Source organism: Triticum aestivum, chromosome 5D, assembly GCF_018294505.1.
Source record: "Triticum aestivum cultivar Chinese Spring chromosome 5D, IWGSC CS RefSeq v2.1, whole genome shotgun sequence".
Lineage (NCBI taxonomy): Eukaryota > Viridiplantae > Streptophyta > Magnoliopsida > Poales > Poaceae > Triticum > Triticum aestivum.
The window spans coordinates 403,789,385-403,795,384 of record NC_057808.1 but is presented as its reverse complement, the minus strand read 5'-3'; positions in this window follow the sequence as shown (position 1 = coordinate 403,795,384).

Sequence of the window (6,000 nt, the reverse complement as noted above, 5' to 3'; positions counted from 1 at the left end):
CAGTAAATTCCTCCTTGATGGTGTCGAGCACGTTCGGGCGCCGGTCCTTCTGTTGCCTCTTCGTTTGGCTGCCATCTGTGCGTGCGCTGCCATCATCAGTGGTGGCATCCCCGGCGGCACCATCAGTGGTGTCATCCCCGACGCCACTAGGGGTTGCGTAGTCGGGATCGGTGTCTTCCGCGGCGTCCTCATAGCGGTGAGGTTCTTCCTCCATCTCCTGGGACAGCTCCCAGAATGCCTTGCCCAAACCGCCGGCCTCATCGTTGTTGGCCATGTTCGCTCTAAATAGGAAAAAAGGCTATTAGAGTTATTTCTTAAATGCAGTCTAGTTTGTTAACTGAATACCTGCAGTATAATTCAGAATAAAGGCTACTAGCGTTGACAAGCATTTCCTTTCTGCTCGTCCAGAAAATATTTTCTCTACGGTACAAAAGCCATTTAAAGAAGTAGTGGCTATAGGGCGTGATGCTGGTGAGGGATTATTGTTGGCCACAATGGGTGAAGTGACTGACGAGCCTCGCGAGGAGCCTACTGAACTTGATTGTGGAGACCTTCAGTTGTCCACTTGCAAAATCAAGAAGGTACACTTGTGATTTTTATTTTCTTGCATTTATATAGATGCTTGCATCAGAATCTATCTATCTGAACTTGGTATTCTTAAAAAAAACAATCTGAAATTTCTCCTTAATTTACTACTCCTATATTAAAGCGCATACTGTAAACAGCTATGTCTTTGGCATTGCGCAACTTCTCCCTGTACTCCTCCCTGTAACCTAACTCAGTCTTATATTTTTGGTGTACTAGGTTGGTATTGGAGGTCCCCTTATTAATTCTAATGATGGGAGTTTTGTTAGGATTAACTTTTATGATAATACCGATAAAACCCCTTTCCTGCCAAGGAGGAAAATTGTTGATGTCTTTAAAGGGATTGATCTTCCATCGCAAAGGTATTCTCTTTTCTGGTTATGTCTCCAAGGTAACTTAGTTATGGTAACTTAGTTATGCCATCTATGTTATGTCTCCATGATCTTCCATCTACTCCTATAGGTATTCTTCTACTTATTCTTTTCAGGGACAATTGTTTCTTGTGGCATCTACTTATTAAACAAACATTTAAACTATGAGCTTACATCGTGAATCTGAACAATAGGAGTAACTAGACTGCATTTAATAGGAGTACACTGCTAGAGTTAACAAATTGGGCAGCTTCTAGGTCAAACTATAAATGTCAATTAATTTTTGTTTCGGTTGAGAATCGGGCACCTTCTAGGTCAAGAAAATTGGGCATGACCTTTGCTAATTTTCTTGACCTAGGAGTGCCCCATTCTCAACCGAAATGGAAATTAATCTACATTTCAGGAGAAAGGGGTCATTTGACATCAGAAGCTGCCAAATTCCAATGAAGTAGAAGCTGCTAGAATTGGTATATGTTGATCAATAAGAGAGTTACAACTATATACAAATGAAGGACTATATCCTTTATAAGATATAGATAGCAAAGATCACAAAAAAACACTCCTCTGCCTATGATCTACAACACCTCCCGAAGTTGAAAAGATCACATACTGCACAAGGGCTAGGCAGCATGCTGACAGTTCACACGGAAGCCATCAAGAGCACATATATGAGATACCAGCAGTCATTAATTCCTAGTGCATTGCAGAAATACCAGCGGCAATAGTATGAATCTGAAAGAAGGCCGATGATAACAAATATCACATGGAAGTAAGGACATATAAGTATATAACCACAAGCTCACCGAAATACAGATATCAACTTGAATGAACTATGATGGATATGTTTGCTCACAGCCTAAAATATGAAACACCAAAAGTGATTCTACCAGACAGAATACCAGACATTTGTTTGTACCCCCAACCCAACAAATTGTACAGTGGCCACCAGTTTCCAATCATCAATAATCAATCAATTTGAACAGAGCAAATGGTAAAAAGGAAGAAGAAGAAGAAGAAATGGCAGTCCACCAGGGCCGACGCCGGCGCTGGGAACGGGGCCATACCTTGTTCAACGACAGCAGTTGGGGGCAGCCGAGCAGCCTGCGGTGGCTGGTGCGACCCAGCGGAGCGAGTGTGGAGATCACGGGGAGCGCCGGGGAGACGGAGGGGGGTGGAGGGGTCGAGCGCCGTCGCGCCCTGCTTCCGCGGCTCGCCGGCCTGGTGTTGAAGCAGATTTCGCCTGCCGCCTTGCCTGTCGCCTCGCATGGTGGAGCTCGAGCGGAGAGGCGCCACGGGTTTCTAGGGTTTCGAGGGCTGGGAAGAACAAAGGGTCAGCGTCTCAGGAGCGGCGAAGGCGAGGGAGGGGGAACGGGGAGAGGAGTTCACCGCAGTTCTGGGGACGACCTCGAGGAGGCCGGGGTGCAGTGAAGACGACGAATCCGTCGATGGCGTCGCGGTGGCCGGAGGTAGAGGACGAGGTGGTGGATGGCGACATTGCGGCGGCTCCTCAGCCTTGGCCCAGGGACGATGACGATGAAGAGGAACACTGGGCGGCGGCCTAGGGGTGGCAGCGCAGTGGGTCGGGGCAGCAGCGCAGGTCGGGGGCAGCAGGTCGAGGGCTCGGGGGCAGCAGTGGGCATTGGGGTTTAGGGATCGAAGGTTTTTTTTTATCTTTGCCTTTTTTAGTGGGGGGAGGGTTAGCAATGGCGCGTCTTTTAGGAGTGCGCCATAAACACCGTGATGGTGATAACCCACAAGTATAGGGGATCAATTGTAGCCTCTTTCGATAAGTAAGAGTGTCGAACCCAACGAGGAGCTAAAGGTAGAACAAATATTCCCTCAAGTTCTATCGACCACCAATACAACTCTACGCACGCTTGACGTTCGCTTTACCGGAAACAAGTATGAAACTAGAAGTACTTTGTAGGTGTTTTTGGATAGGTTTGCAACATAATAAAGAGAGTGTAAATAAAAGGTAGGGGCTGTTTAGGTAAAGACACAACTAAATTAGTTTTAGTAAAGAGCTTTTTGTCACGAGAAAGTTATTTGTCCCTAGGCAATCGATAACTAGACCGGTAATCATTATTGCAATTTTATTTGAGGGAGAGGCATAAGCTAACATACTTTCTCTACTTGGATCATATGCACTTATGATTGGAACTCTAGCAAGCATCCGCAACTACTAAAGATCATTAAGGTAAAACCCAACCATAGCATTAAAGCATCAAGTCCCCTTTATCCCATATGCAAACAACCTACTTACTCGGGTCTGTGCTTCTGTCACTCACGCCACCCACCATAAGCAAATCATGAACATATTGCAAACCCTACAATGGGAATCCCTCACGCTTGCGCGACACGGAGAGCACCATACAGCACCAATAATAAAACCTGCAACTCAAACCAATCTTGATCATCAAATAACCCATAGGACAAAACGGATCTACTCAAACATCATAGGATAGCCATACATCATTGGGAAATAATATATAGCATTGAGCACCATGTTTAAGTAGAGATTACAGCGGGTAGAAGAGGGGTTACACCGCTGCATAGAGGGGGGAAGAGTTGGTGATGATGGCGGTGAAGTTGTTGGTGAAGATTGTGGTGATGATGATGGCTCCGGCGATGTTCCGGCGCCACCGGAAGAGAGGGGGAGAGGGGCCCCTTCTTCTTCTTCTTCCTTGACCTCCTCCCTAGATGGGAGAAGGGTTTCCCCTCTGGTCCTTGGCCTTCATGGTGTGGGAGGGGCGAGAGCCCCTCCGAGATTGGATCTGTCTCTCTGTCTCTCTCTGTTTCTGCGTTCTCCTCTGCTGCCCTTTCACTGTTTCTTTTATATCCGGAGATCCGTAACTCCGATTGGATTGAAACCTTCGCCCAGATTTTTCTCTGAAAATTAGTTTTCTTGCGGCAAAAGAAGAGCGTCAACCGCCTTACGGGGTGCCCACGAGGGTCCAGGGCGCGCCTGCCCCCCTGGGGCGCGCCCCCTGCCTCGTGGCCGCCTCGGGCACCATCTCGCGTTGATTTTACTTCCCAAAAATCATAAATATTCCAAAATAATTCTCCGTCCATTTTTATCCCGTTTGGACTCCGTTTGATATTGGGTTTCTGCGAAACATAAACATGCAACAAACAGGAACTGGCACTGGGCACTAGATCAATATGTTAGTCCCAAAAATAGTATAAAAAGGTTGCCAAAAATATATGAAAGTTGTAGAATATTGGCATGGAACAATCAAAAATTATAGATACCATGTAGATGTATCAGCATCCCCAAGCTTAATTCCTGCTCGTCCTCGAGTAGGTAAATGATAAAAAAGATAATTTTTGATGTGGAATGCTACCTAGCATAATCTTGATCATGTATCTAATCATTGCATGAATATTAAGATACGATTGATTCAAAGCAATAGTCTATCATTTCACATAAAAACAACAATACTTCAAGCCTGCTAATAAAGCAATCATGTCTTTTCAAAATAAGATGGCCAAAGAAAGTTATCCCTACAAAATCATATAGTCTGGCTATGCTCCATCTTCACCACACAAAATATTCACATCATGCACAACCCCGATGACAAGCCGAGCAATTGGTTCATACTTTTTAACGCGCTTTAGCTTTTTCAACCCTCACGCAATACATGAGCGCAAGCCATGGATATAGCACTATAGGTGGAATAGAATATGATGATGGGGGTTATGTGGAGAAGACAAAAAGGAGAAAGTCTCATATTGACGCGGCTAATCAACGGGCTATGGAGATGCCCGTCAATTGATGTCAATATGAGGAGTAGGCATTGCCATGCAACGGATGCACTAGAGCTATGAGTATATGAAAGCTCAAACTGAAACAAAGTGGATGTGCATCCAACTTGCTTGCTCATGAAGACCTAGGGCATTTGAGGAAGCCCATCGTTGGAATATACAAGCCAAGTTCTATATTGAAAATTCCCACTAGTATATGAAAGTGATAACTGAAGAGACTCTCTATCATGAAGAACATGGTGCTACTTTGAAGCACAAGTGTGGTAAAAGGATAGTAACATTGCCCCTTCTCTATTTTTCTCTCATTTTTTTGGGCCTTCTCTTTTTTTGGCCTTTCTCTTTATTTATTTATTTTTTTTATTTTTTCGTCCGGAGTCTCATCCCGACTTGTGGGGGAATCATAGTCTCCATCATCCTTTCCTCACCGGGGCAATGCTCTAATAATGATGATCATCACACTTGTATGATGATGATGGAAGTTGCATGGCAATATATCTCAGAATGGCTATGGAAATGCCATGATAGGTAGGTATGGTGGCTATTTTGAGGAAGATATAAGGAGGCTTATGTGTGATAGAGTGTATCGTATCACGGGGTTTGGATGCACCGGCGAAGTTTGCACCAACTCTCGAGGTGAGAAAGGGCAATGCACGGTACCGAAGAGGCTAGTAATGATGGAAGGGTGAGAGTGCGTATAATCCATGGACTCAACATTAGTCATAAAGAACTCATATACTTATTGCAAACTTTTATTAGCCCTTGAAGCAAAGTACTACTACGCATGCCCCTAGGGGGATAGATTGGTAGGAGAAGACCATCGCTCGTCCCCGACTGCCACTCATAAGGAAGACAATCAATAAATACCTCATGCTCCAACTTCGTTACATAACGGTTCACCATACGTGCATGCTACGGGAATCACAAACTTCAACACAAGTATTTCTACAATCCACAACTGCCTACTAGCATGACTCTAATATCACCATCTTTATATCGCAAAACTATTGCAAGGAATCAAACATATCATATTCAATGATCTACAAGTTTTATGTAGGATTTTATGACTAACCATGTGAATGACTAGTTCCTGTCATCTCTCTAAATAGATATAAGTGAAGCAAGAGAGTTTAATTCTTTCTACAAAAGATATGCCCACGCTCTAACAAATATAAGTGAAGCAAAAGAGCATTCTACAAATGGCGGTTTTCTATGTGAAGAGAAACATGCAATCCAAACTTCAAATGATATAAGTGAAGCACATGAAGCATTCTATAAAGCC